The sequence below is a fragment of the Camelus ferus genome, chromosome 2, assembly GCF_009834535.1.
Source record: "Camelus ferus isolate YT-003-E chromosome 2, BCGSAC_Cfer_1.0, whole genome shotgun sequence".
In the NCBI taxonomy this organism is placed as follows: domain Eukaryota; kingdom Metazoa; phylum Chordata; class Mammalia; order Artiodactyla; family Camelidae; genus Camelus; species Camelus ferus.
In genome coordinates, this window is record NC_045697.1 from 87,766,217 (window position 1) to 87,780,827 (window position 14,611).

General features: G+C 34.5%; 1 long non-coding RNA gene across 1 annotated transcript in view; it reads right to left on the minus strand.

The window, feature by feature from the left end:
* Positions 1–14,611, minus strand: part of LOC116658274 — a 182,016-nt gene that overhangs the window by 61,036 nt on the left and 106,369 nt on the right. The gene's annotated exons all lie outside the window — the stretch shown is intronic.

Below are 14,611 nucleotides of genomic sequence, written 5' to 3' on the forward strand. Positions count from 1 at the left end.
TCTAGAGTAATGGAAGTATTGTATAATAATACTTGGTGTTTAGAATTAAATCAATACATGTTTAAGATACTAAAAAATTAAACATGGCAAATCAAGTAGTACTTGTACAATAGAAACAAATAATGTATTTAAAACAGAATAACATGTTTAATTCAGGAAGATGTAAAATTCACCTGCTTATAAGCACTTTAGATGGGCCACGAGGAGCTACAACAAAGCGACACATCCATAAGAATCTTATTCTTGTTTGTTCAGGGTTTGTTTAGTATAATCCAAGCACACCAAAGCCTCTCATAGACACTGCCTTGAAGTCTACTGTTGTAATTATTATGAGTGTATCTTATAGTATACTTCCAGTACTAGTTTCTTCCAAATTTAATACACTTATAAAGAAAGGAAATAGTGCTCATGTATGTTCAGTAATAAGTAAGCAAACGAATGACAGGCTTATTCAGATCTCTTAAGAATTTCTTCCTTCTGCATAAATACTGTTTGTAATAGGTATCCAGATCATAATGTCTACTTAGAGCCATTTCCACAGTTCAACTTTGTGATTTTATAATGGCTTAAACATAGCAGTACTCAATATGATATAAAAAGAAGCAGCTATTCAGTGCAATAAGGGTTGTAAAAAACCAATAAGTCATAGTGATTCAGATCTCTTCCTGGTTCCTTCATTCCCAATTATGTAATCTTGAGCCATTTTTTCTTCTGTAATAAAGTGAGAACACAACATTGGAAAACCTGTTTTCTTCTTTTGTCAGTAATCATGTTGATGGATCAGTTAGCCTTGTTTTGTTCTTACCTCTTTCAATAGATTGCTTCCAAGTATAAGAAATGACAGAAGGAACATTCCACTGGATCACTAGCAATGCCTCAAGACTTATGTCAGTGAACTTATTTGGTGATTTACTTTAAAATTATGGTTATTATTCACTTTTATTTTTATCTAGACTAGTTTCAGATTAGTGTATTTGGAGGAAGGATTAAGTAGTTTACCTGCTTGCACCAGAAGTACATAAAGAGGACTCCTGGATAATATCAGGTAATAGATAATTAGCTTGGCACCTGACCAGAAGGAGGTCCAGCCGTGAGTATTTTATTACCTACTAACACAAGTGAGCATTCAGCTATTGGGTCAACTCGAATACCTGAAAAACAGCTACTCTGGCACATTTACAACCTGGTGAACAAATTTATGCAATTTTACATCCCTCTGCTGATTTACCTGGAAAGCCCATTATGTAAGATAATGAATTTAACAGCTGAAAATCAGTAAAGGCTTTTGCATGCTGTCATTTTGTATTATAAGGAAAGATCTGGCATTTTCACACTTAGGCATGTCCATCCTCATGTGATCTTTCTTTTGGATTGAACTCTTCCCTTGATTAGTTTTTCCTTGGATATTGTATATATTTAACCAGAGAATTTTAAACCTGAGTCTAGTGTATGCATTAGCCAGGTATTTTTGAATATTCAGGTTAAAACAGCAATACACATACATAAAGTATTTCTTCTTTCCTGTATGTGAACTTTAAAAGATAGATGAAACTCTAATCAGCACATTCCCTCACATGGGGTAGGACTGAAGTCAGAGGTGAGGGTGCAGATGGAGCGATTCAGAAAAGCAGCAAGTAGAGGATCTCTTCTTTCAATATCTTGTACTTTTTCTGGGATGATGAACTGGGTGACTCATTTAGACATTCTAAGATTCACCAGTAAATCTAAACTAGCTATACAAACATACTTATTGAGAAGGAGATAATTGAAACACACTGTAGAAAGGAAATAAACTAAGAGAAATCAAGTAATAAAATTTCCAGAAGCAAATAACAGCATACATCCATAGCAACTGAAAACCCTCATGTACAAGATGACAATTAAGAGTAGGAACATGGAAAAAAATTGAAACAGGCACTTTAAAACCCCTTTGAAAAGACAGGAAAGAAAAGAAAAAGGTGAGGACAAAAGGAGTGAAACAAAAAAGTTGAAATTTTAAGATAGGCTCAAGTTACTTTGTTAAAGAGCGGCTTTGTTTGTACCATCTGTTAGCGGGACTGTTAACTCTGTGATTTTTTAGCTACCTTGTTGATATACAAAAAATAAAATGAGATTTAAAATCACTTGGATATCTTTTATATTAAAATAATCCCTGAATGTCATTCTTAATATCTGTAATTTTTAAACCATTATAAAATAAGCATTAAGAGTGAGGGGTCAAGGAGACAAACTGTTGGATTTGAATCTTGGCTTTAATATTTACCACATTTCAAAATACTTAAGCCTGTATGTCCTAGTTTTCTCATCTGAAAAATGAGGAAAAAAACGGGGTATAATAATATCATCTCTCTCTTAGAATTACTATGTGCTTTAAATGAGTTAATACATGTTAAGCTCTTGGAAAGTAGTGCTTACAACACAGTAAGTTTTAACTTAGATGTATTATTTTGGGATGAAATCTTAGAAGACAGTGTATATTACTGTCCCCATCTTTAGACTCAAATGAATTATTTCAGTTATTTATAAGAAATCTCAAGGAAATTGCAAGCTGTAAGGTATTTCCTTGATTTTTGTCATGTTTCTATTTTGAACGAGGGGAAGATCATTTTAAAAAATTATTTAAACTATGGAGATGATAAGACAATCATTTTGAGGAGTTTTGTACATAAGTAGAAATGAAGGATATGATTTGGTATGGTCAGCATAAAATTTTTTATCTGTTAGTTCTTTGAGCTCAATTTTCTTTGCTTTAAATTTCTTTGCCCAAGAGTGGGAAATGCTGGGGATGAGTTTGATTAGAAACTGAAATAAATCTGCTTAAAATCTAAAATTCATGCTGGTTATCACATTCCTTCTAAATCTAACGTGCCTTCAGGAGTGATACTGGGTGATTAGGACCGCTGGTTTATGAAAGCAGCTGGTGTGGGTTTAACAGTTTAAAACTGCACTGAGAGCAGAAACCAACATCACATATGTTTTAGCTTAATCACATATGAGTTAGCTTAATCTCTTGATATGAGTTGAATTTATTTGGAAAGAGTTAATCAGAAGTCACAATCCATCTATGTATGCAAAAGTGATTGGCCATAGCAGTAACTGACAAAGAAAAGTACACTATTGAGAATGACTGTTATATGAAGTTTTTGTTTCTGTAATTCTCCATGTGACTAGTAACAAAAAGTTTTGCTTTTTTCCCACAGCAATAGTAAAAAAAGGCACAATTGTTAATATTACTATCTTTGCTACCATTATTCCACCCAACCAACAACTACAACAATAATAGTCTTGGTTGCCTAAGTGACAAGCCCATGCTAAGTGCATTGAAAATACAATTTCACACAATCTTTACAAGAACTTTCTGAGGTAGTCACTAATAAGCCCATTTTGGGTGTGATAAAATTAAAAATCAGAGTTGTTAAGTTATTAAACAAAGTCATCCAAATAGTAAGTAACAGAGTTGGGAGTTAAGTCCCATCCTGTATGACTACCAAGCACATGCACTTTCTATTGTACCAAAGAGTCCCCAAGTTTTGCATTTCACAGGTCTTTAAAATACATTATGGAGATTGATCAAGATGGCAGAGTAAAAAGGATGTGGAACCCATCTCCCTCCATAAACACATCAAAACTACATCTACATGTGAAGAAATTCTCACAGAAAACTAACTGGAGACTGGCAAAAACCAAGGCTGTAAGAAAGATCCTCACAGAATCAGATAGGAAAGGAAGAGAAGTGATCGGGTCTGGGCCTGTGCCCCTGGAGGAGACATCAGATGAAAAGGGAAGAAACATGGGTGGAGATTTGCCCTGGGGATTGAGCAATATGAGCCACATATTGGTTGCTCCAGTCCTGGGGTTGACACAGGAAAGACAAGCAGACAAGCCCCCTTGGCTGGTTGGAAGGCCACTGGGACTAACAGGAGGGCTGTGGGAAGCTTTGACTCCAGTTGTGAGGAGTGCTTTAGTGCTGGCTTGCTCCTGAGGCAGGGTAGAGAGGGTAGATTGCAAACTGCCCAATTTCCCATGAACACCCCAGTGCATGCCCCAGCCTGAGATGAGTGAATGCTCCAGTCTTGCTTATTTTAGATTGCAGCTCTGCACTGCACACTGAAGTCTGCAACAACCAGGAAGAGAGCTTGCCATGTGATGCCAAGGCAACTCAGACCTGGGTTGGCTTTTGAGCACGGCAGGGGTGATCACCGCTGGCTCTTACACAGGCAGCACATCAGGGGCAGTCCCAATCTGTGCAGCTGATTGGATTAAAAAACAAGATCCATCTATACGCTGCTTATATGACACTCACTTCAGAGCTAAAGACACATATAGACTGAAAGCAAGGGGATGGAAAAAGATAGTTCACACAAACAGAAATGGCAAGAAAGTGGGGGAAAATATATCAGGCAAAATAGACTTTAAAACAAAGTCTATAACAAAAGGCAAAGGGCATTATATAATAATAAAAGGATCAATACAAGAAGAGGATACGTTAACATATATACACCCAGTGCAAGCACACCTAAATCTATAAAGCAAATAATAACAGAACATAAAGGGAGAAATTGACAATAGCACAATAATAGTAGAAGGGCCTTTAACACCCCACTTACATCAATGGTCAGATCATCCAGTAAGGCTACAGTGGTCTTAAATGACACAATAAGACCAGCTGGACTTAATAGATGGCTACGGGACATTCCATTCCAAAACAGCAGAATACACATTCTTTTCAAGTGCATATGGAACATACTCCAGGAGAGATCCCATGCAAGGTCACAAGGCAACTCTCAACAAATTTAAGAGGATAGAAATTATATCAAGCATTTTTTCCAACCACAATGGTATGAAACTAGAAATTAATTACAGAAAGAAAAATGGGAAAAGCACAAACATATGGAAACTAAACAATATGCTACTAAAAAAAACAATGGATCAGTGAAGAAATCAAAGAGGAAATCAGAAAATATCTTGAGACAAATGAAAATGCAAACACACCTTTCCGAAATCTACGGAATTTAGCAAAAATAGTTCTAAGAGGTAAGTTTATAGCAATACAGGCCTTTTTCAAGAAACAAAAAAATCCTCAAATAAACAACCTGACTTACCATCTAAAGGAATTAGGAAAAGAAGACCTAACAAAGCTCAAATTCAGAGGAAGTAAGGAAATAATAATGATCAAGGAAAGAGACTGGGTCATGTCATCCTGTCTCTCCCCATGGAAAGAGGATGCCATACTGACATCAGGGTATTACAGTTCATGTTGCAGTTACGTATCCTTTTAAACTAATTTTAAAGTTACCTGATGATGATATGAATTTCCAAGTAGGTGTGCCTAATATCAAAAGTCATAATAGTAACCAAGTCATGGGCTGTCGTGAGGACTGTGTGAGCTAATCTATATGACGTGCTAAGCGGTGTGTGCCATAGTAAGCACTCAACAAACAGTAACTGTCATTATCATCATTGTTGTTGTTTTGGGGAGACTGGTTGGTTCCTTTACTTTGAGTATGTTGGTATCTTTGATAGCTTTAAAAAAATACAATATATGCATTGGTATTCTGGATTTTAAAAAAGTCTTAAAATAGCATTTAATTTTTGTAATAGTGTATAGGCTTATCTTCTACATAGCTCATTAAGATCTCCCAAGACCTGGGTGTCATCATCGCAGATATTTCAGCAACACTGGGGGAAGATATAACAAACTTATATGAACAATAAATGCTATATGAAAAGGATATAATTAAAGCCTCTACTGTGGCCTAAGGATTGTGTGGTGTTCAGAAGAGATAAATCTCAACTGAGGTTGAAAAATTCATAAAGATCTTAGTCATGGTAGTGCTAGAACATAAGTTTTTCTTTAAAGAAAGGGGATTGTCTACTGGAGGAGGAAAAATAAAGGCATAAGTATCTACACAGAAATAAGTGTGGTATATACTTGTGAAATATCTATAACACTAACTGGTAAATCATCATTGATTCTTATGCTTTTTTAATTCTTTGCTTATACCAGGCACTAGGCAAAACTTTTTCCCATGAATGAGAACATAATTTCCAAACAAATCCCAGATCATTGTTTCTGTCGGAGTCAATATTACTTTCTAAGTAAATGCTGAAACTAATGGCTTTATAATGATATTTTTACAGACTTTACTTATTTAAATAATCTCATGGCTATTAAATTACTACATTGGATCTGGCAGATGAAAGTATCTGTGTTTTGCTTTACTAATTTGTTTATTTCAAAGGCTGCCTCTTCAAAAAAGAACAATGACCTTAGGGTGGGCGATCATGTCATCCTATTCTAAATAGGTCTATGTTTCTCAGGTATAAACTGCAAGGGCAGGGTTATGGATTTAAATGCAGAAAAAGTCATAATTCACTCTGAAATATCTAGGCTAGCATCCATTTGGGAAAAATATACAGGAAAAAACACACGGAAACATCTACAAAAGAGAGGAGTGCTTATACACAGGGTAGTGTACATAGGTACAGATAGATTTGCACCTACCTCTCTTTCTCCCCTTCCAACCTCTCCTTCTTCCCTTTGCTCCCTCCTCCCTCTTGTCTTTCTTCTTTGTGTCTAATCTAAGTTACTGTGATCTGAACATTTACTAGTTTTATTGTTGTCAGATGTTAATCCCATAAAACATCCCCTAGTTAGATCTGAGAAGTCCTTAGGCTCTGGCATTATCTATACTCAAAAACAGACTTCCAACCAGCTATGCTCCTGCCATCTTGCTTGACCATCCTTTTAGGTAGCTAACTAACTAGTCCCTCTTGTGAGTCTGGCATTTGCTGGAAAACCTATCTTCCATCACCAGAGTGACCACCATCTCAGTTTTAGAGAAAGAAACACTGCTATCCCCTGGGGTAGTCCCCTCTTCTGTAATTTCCCACATATTCAGACCAAATCTAATTTTTACCAGGGTCTAAGGAAGGTTAAGGGATAAAGAAAAGAAGCTATATTAGGACAGTAACTAATAGCTACTGCCCAGGTCCAGAGTCATGCCTGCTACCAAACTGTCTTCATGTGAGAGGGGCAGATCAGCTCCCATGTTTGGGACTATTTCAAGAAAACAGGTGGCAAACTAGTGGGTCCAGCATAGCCCGGGCCAATCTCAACCAAGTTTCTCTTCCATGGTTTCTAGACTCATATATTTAAAGTTACTTAATACACATGTTTGTATATCACTGGATTCCATACAGAATTTGAGTCCACTTTAAGCAATGGGCAATCTAAATCTAAATCTGGGCAATTTAAAGCAAAATAAAAATCAGGCTGGAGAAAACAATGATAGAAATAAGAAATGAATGAGAGCAATGGGAAAAATAGTGCACAGATATACATGTTATAACTTCCTAAGGTTGAGCCACAAATTTGGCCATGAGCTTTCTGTTGGGCAAAGAAAAGTAGAAACATGATTGTAAGCAATTGAGGTCTTAAAGAGTTTACTTACATTTACTTGTGTGGATATTCCTAAAGAGAACACTGCATAATAGAGGAGCACATATGGAATGCAGGAAAGTATGTCTTTATTAACATGCTTAAAATAAAGTTACCATTTCCCATCTCCTCCTGCCTCAACACTCTAGTCCTAGACTCCATCATTTCATACCTGGATTACATAGACTGCCTTCTAATTAGTCTCTGTTTGTCTACTCTTATAACTCATTATTAAATGGCAGCTTTTTAATAGTGTCTTTTTCAAAACTTTAACTAGATCTCATCAGTTCTCTGATGGAAAACCTTCCCGATGGCTTGCCATTGTGAGAAGAATGAAATTTAAACTCTACATTGCCTCAAATACTCTATGTGATCTGGCCCCGCTTACCTCTGCAGCACCATCTCCAACCCATCCCCCTCACCCACTCTGTTATGGCTGCACTGGGCTTTACTCAGTGGCTGGAACATACTAAACTTGCTTCTCCTAAAACACTAAGTTCCTGTATTGACACAGCATGCCCCCAAACCAAGGACATATACATCAGATTTTTATTATGATAGCACCCACATCTGGGCACCCAAACCTTCCAATTATCTACTGCTGCATAATCAACCACCCCCAAATTAATAGTTTAAAACAATAATCTTTTATTTAGCTCAAGAATATGCAATATGAGCAGGTTTTAGCAAGAAAAGTTTGTCATTCTATGAAGTATAAGCAGAAAAAAAGGTGAGACAAAATTCAACAATTTTACAGTGAAAAATGTTCTTCCAACAATGGAAGGAGTTGAAGGAGCTTCCTTAGCTTGATAAAGGGAATCTGTGAAAAACAAAAACAAAAACAAAAAAACAACATCTAATACACACAATGTTGAAATAGTGAAAACTTTTCTCCAAGGATCAGGAAGAGGTGAAGGATGCCCATTCTCACCATTCCCATTCAACATTGCAGTAAATGTTCTAGAAAGTACAGAATGGAAAAAAAAGTAAAGAACAGACATAAAAATAGGAAAAGATGAAGTAGAATTATGTTATTTGCAGATGACATGACTGCTTACATAGAAACCCCTATGGAATCTACAAAAAAAGTGCTAGAACTAATAAGTGAATATAGAAAGTTCACAGGATACACATTCTAAACACAAAAATCAATGATATTTTATATATTTGCAACCAAAAATTAGAAAATGAAAGCTTAAAACTATCATTTTCTGTAGCATCAGAAATTATACAATGCTCAAGAATAAATTTAACGTAAAATGTTGTGGCAGACACCACCTAAGTTAAACCCAATGCACTGTGCCCTGTATTATCTCCTCCCTTTGAGTCTGAGCAGAAACTAAGACTAGCTTCTAACCAATATAAGATGGCAAAAGTGATGAGACGCCTTTCTCTTAATGAGGTCACTCTGCCTTGCCAGCATATACTGGAAAGATTCTCCTACTGGTCTTGGAGAAGTTAACAGCTATGTCATGAACTGCCTATGGAGAGGCCACATGGAAGGCAGCTAGAAGCAGCTTCTAAGACCTGATCTAGAATAGCCAGAACAAGTCTGATAAAGGAAACACAAAGTAAGAGTACTCACCCTATTTTATTTTAAGACCTACTGTATACATGTGTTAATCAATAGAGTGTGGTACTGGCATTGATATGGAGTAGAGGCCAGAAATAAACTACCAGATAGGTGGTCATTTGACTTTTGGGAAAAGGTACCAGATAAATAATAAATAACTAATAAAAAAAAAGAATAGGACTTTAAACAAATGTTGCCAGAACAACTGTATATCAATATGGGAAAACTGCTGTCTAACTTCTTACCCCCTGGTTTTTTGAGATGGTTAATAAATCTAAACATAAAATTCACAACCATAGATCTTATAGACAAAAATGTAGGAGAGTATCTTTGTGACCTTGGGAAAGGCAAATATTTCTTCAACAAACAAACAAAGAACAAAAACCTACTAACTTTAAGAAAAAGATAAATTTAAAAATTATGCTCAACAAAAACATTGCTAAGAAAATCAACAGACATGCCACACATGGGAAGAATATTAACAGCACACGTATCTGAATAAGTATATCCACAATATGTTAATTATACCTACAAATCAACAAATAAAATAAGCCAATTTAAAATACTAATTCATATAGAAGATATAATATTCCATAGCATAATTTTTGATTTATTAATTCTTAAAATTATACAGTGAGTGACAGATACTGAGAAAAATTTGAATTTTGTAGTAGGTTTTAGAAAACGAAACAGTAATTTTTTTCTTGCTGTTATACTTCTTTGGGTCGGTAGTCATGTGTGTTGGGGAAGGCCCATAGGAGATGAGGGAGAAATATTTTCAGTAGAATATTGTAATGCCAATTAATACAATTATATAACTTTATTTTACTGTGTAAAGACTTGAAATGGATAAATTATCAATTATTATAACTGAATACAATTTATGTTTCCTTATTATTTATAAAATAAGAATAAACCATCAAAATACAAGATCATGTCACTACATGCCCTAAATTAAAAACCCAAAGAATACTCCTCTGTTCTTTTAAAGGTTTAGTTGGTAATGTAGAAAGAAACAAGAATTCTGGAAGATGATTTTAAATTTTTTTGATGATCTCAATTAGATAACAAAAGCTATTATTAATAAATACCAATTTCATTCCACAGACATGTCTTAGGGCTTGGTGTGGACTTCATTTATTTCAGAAAATCAGAATTTGAAATGGATACCAAGTCAAGCAACCAGATTTGGGAAATCTTTAAGATTAAGATTAAAGTTAATTTGTCATGCATGTTTCAATGTTAGTCCTAAATGGAAGCCAGACAAAGGACCCCAGTCTTCTGGCACCTCTCTGCTTGTTTTCTATTTACTGTGTCACGGGGCTCTTGGTAGAAGGACCTGTGACTTAGGCTATACTGTGGAAGAACATTTGGCACCCAGTGTTTGGCATGGCGCTCCATTACTGATCATCCTCAGATGAGCTCTGAACAGACTCGTTACTGCAGCCCCAACATACAACCTAGAGCCAGGCACATATTAGGCATTTAATAAATACTTGTGGAATGACTGGCTGAAAAAATGCATATTAATAAATAGTAATAAAAGGTAGTGACTTTGAAAAGAAGTTACAATTATATTACTATTAAAAAACAGAGTTATTTGAATATTAGTTATTGTTAATGATTTGAGTGCTTTACTGCAGCTCTGCTACTGGCTTGCAGTATTATCTCACATAAGACACCAAAATTCAGACAAGAAAAGGAGCTATAGGTTTAAAAAAAAAAAACTATCTTTATTTTTCCATGCAGTTCTAAAAGTTTACAACTCTTTTCCCTCATTTGGCCTCCTTTTGGGAATTTTAATATGTATTGCTTTAAAGGCTTATTTACTATGTCTTTAGACAGGTAAGAACTAACTTAATGATCTTGTCATTTTACATGTATCAAAACAGAGAAATTAAACGACTTCACAAGGTTAAAATTATGGTAAAAAGGAAAAAGACCAGACTTTAGAATGGACATAAAATTCGACAAGCATCTGATGTTGTTCTGTGGTTTTTCTAGCTTTCTGCTGTTTCTTCAGGAAAGGAGCATTTTCATAATTTTTTACTTAATAAAGTAATACATGCTCAATTCAGAAAACATAGGAAAAAAACACAAGTAAAAATGTATTTATACTTTGACTATACACAAATAATTAGTCTTAAGGATTCTACTATATCTTTTCTTAGCCTCTTTTTATCTTTGCATATATTTATAAAATATATGTATTTGAACATGAAACTTACTAATTTTGCTTACTTAACAATATGTCAGCAATGTTTTCATGTCATTAAATACTTAAAGATTAGTAAATAATTCTGATTTTAAAATAATTCAATTAATAATATTTAATTTTAGTAAATTATAAAGAATATAACAATTCACTTAAGTATACCCTCTACTTTTGAACAGTTAGTTTGCCTTTATGTTTGCATCTTTATGAATTATTGTTGCATTTGGAAACCGATTTCCCTCATATAAGAGATTATGTTTAAAACCTTGATACTGATTTGTAGATGTACATATTGGGAATGTATCAAAGTCCCCCTCTTCAGCTATTGTATTTTGCCAAAATCTGATATTTATTTTTGGAAGGCCAGATTTCCGAATGCTTATCTCAGCATCATTTATGGTTTATCTGAACTTGGACGTAAGCAGTGATCTTACAGATTACAACTATATCTTCATGTTCTTTTTTGAAAAAAAAATTGAGGGGGAGGTAATTATTTATTTATTTATTTGTTTATTTTTAATGGAGGTACTGGGGATTGAACCCAGGACCCTGTGCATGCTACACACACACTCTACCACTGAGCTATACCCTCCCCTTCTTTTTTCTTTCTTGCTTGGAAAATTATTTATTGAGGAACTGGGCTAGGCACTGCCAAACAGAGAAATAATCACAAATATAACTCTTGCCTTGGTCAATCAACCATTGACTGGTTATTTCTATCCATTTCAATGAACTGGAGAAAATTTTGCCTAAGTTCCCAAAATATTTGGAATTTTTATTAAAATCATATTCCATTAAGATTTAATGTACAGTATGGTGACTAAAGTAAATAATGCTGTATTGTATATTTGGAAGTTGCTGAGAGCGGATCTTAAAAGTTCTCATTATAGGAAAAAATATTGTACCTGTGCATGGTGATGCGTGTTACCTACACTTATTGTGGTGATCATTTCACAATATATACAAATATTGAATTATTATGTTGTATACCTGAAACTAACATGATGTTACATGTCAATTACACCTCAATAAAATATATGCACATGTGTTATTTAATAACAGGAAATATCCCCATCTATTCCTGACCCTATTTACAACCACATTAAATATCACCTATAAACATCTATCTACATCTTATCTATAAATATGGAATTTCTGAATATAGTCAAGTCATTCAAGTCCTTTAGTAAGATGTTACTCCTTCCTCCTTATAGGTTTTATAAATAGATTGCTAATAATTCTCAATTATACTGTCAATTACTCAGTTCTCACTAGACGCCAAACACTGTGCTGAGCATTTCACATGAATGATCTTATCTACTCCTCACAAAAACCATATAAAGAGGGCACAATCATTATCCTAGATACAGAAATGGGAAAACTGAGGCTTGAAGTGGCTTTTATATCGTTCCAAGGGCAATACACCTAGTAAGTGGTGGAAAATTTTGAAACCAACATTTGGAAATTTTTCAGTAATTTCTTAAAATTAAGTTTAACATATGTGGAGAAATCTGCAAAATAATAAATGTACAGCTCAAAGAATTTCTACAGACATACTCAGGTAATGTCCATCCGATAAAGAGAGAGAATATTGCTGGCACCCCAGATGCCTATCCCAGGTCCCCTTCCAGTCGTGAAGTCCCTCTAGGGTAACCACTATTGCCTGATTTTGAACATCATGTAACTGGAGTCAGAGAGCATGCATACTTGTGTGTCTGGCTTCTTTTGCTCAACATTATATTTCTGCTTTGTTGTCGGGTTCAGCGATAGTTCTTTCCATTATATGTATAAACCACAGTTTGTTTGTTCTACTGTAGGTGGCATTTGGGTTGTTTTCAGTTTGGGGCTACTACAAACAATGTTGCTCTAAACATGCTTTTATGTCTCTCGGTGTACAGATTTCTGTTAGCTCCATGTTTAGGAGTGGAGTTGCTGGGAATGTGTATGTTCACCTTCACACATATCCCGGATTTCCAAAGTGATTTTACCATTTTCCACATCTATCTGCAATTTATGAGTTCCTGTTGCTCTGAACTTTTTCTCCTTGTGTTTTTAAACTAACAATTGCTGGTAGAATAGAAAACTAATTTTTCCTGTATTTTTTCATTATATGTATGCTGTTATGTACCTTTTATAATTAAAAAAAATGCTCTACAGCCTTAGTTATATCTCCATTTTTATTTTTAATTTTGTGTATTTACACATTTCTATTACTGGGGTTTGACACATAGCAAAATACATTTGGGGATTATTTATCATTCTGCTGTTTTGCAGTTTAAAAAATCAGTATTTTCTTCGTTCATCTTTATTAATTCTTAGTCTTTATTATGTTTTATTTTCCTAACTTCATTAGCAGAATGCTTACTTTATTTTTATTGTATGGTAGTAAGTTTTCTCTACTGATGGACTGAGTAAGTTGAAGAGAAATCTGCTGGAGAGATTTTGATTATAAAATATTTTTCAGTTAAAAAGAGAGAGAGATGAATAAGGGGTTAATTATCCTTTTCCTTTCCCAGGACATGACCATGTCTGCATGTGTGGATGGTAAGTGTGATTTTAATCTTGCAACCAGGAGGGGATTTAGCCACAGAGAAAACTGCCGAGTAGAAGATTAAAGATAACTTGCTCTCTTCTGACATCACAGAATCACTGCATTTCTTTCATATTTCCTCTTATTTAAGACCAAGTAAAAAGAAATGTAAAATGTTTTCCCTGATTTTCATACTGTTTTGAATTCTACTTTCTGTTACTGGTCAGAGCATCCTAACTGATTCTCTACTTACTCTCTCTTTATTCACTTTTGTTTTCCTTGAATTAACAGGGACTGTGGGGTAGGATGAAGTAGCCTGCTACTGCTGTCATTTTCCTTTTTTTCTCAAACCAGTTTTTGATTTGTGTAATTCTGTAATTTATTCTTCAGCTTGAAGTTGTGTGAGTTATAATTTAAGGTCATAAACTTACATTGTTCTCTATTATAGCTTTTTAAAAATATAATCTATGATCTTGTACCCAGTTTATTAGAGTATAATTAAATACTTAAAATATTAGTATTAAAGTATTATTTTCATATTATGTGATGGCTCAATTACTTTTCTTTCAAATATTGCTAAAATGTACATTCTAATATAATATCATGTCTTAATGTTAGTTCTAATACTCACTCCTATTGCTACACCATCACTTTCCCTTTCTTGTGTACAGAAATACCTTGAAATACTCCTTTCTTGAGTAGTCTGTCTGGCTTTTCTTTTCCAGGACAAATATATGGATGATAACTTTTCAGTTCTTTTTACACACGAAGCAGAGCTTCAGTGAATATAGAACATGCGGCTGAAAGTTTGTTCCCCTGATGCGTTTGTAGTTATGTTTGCCCATTTCTTAC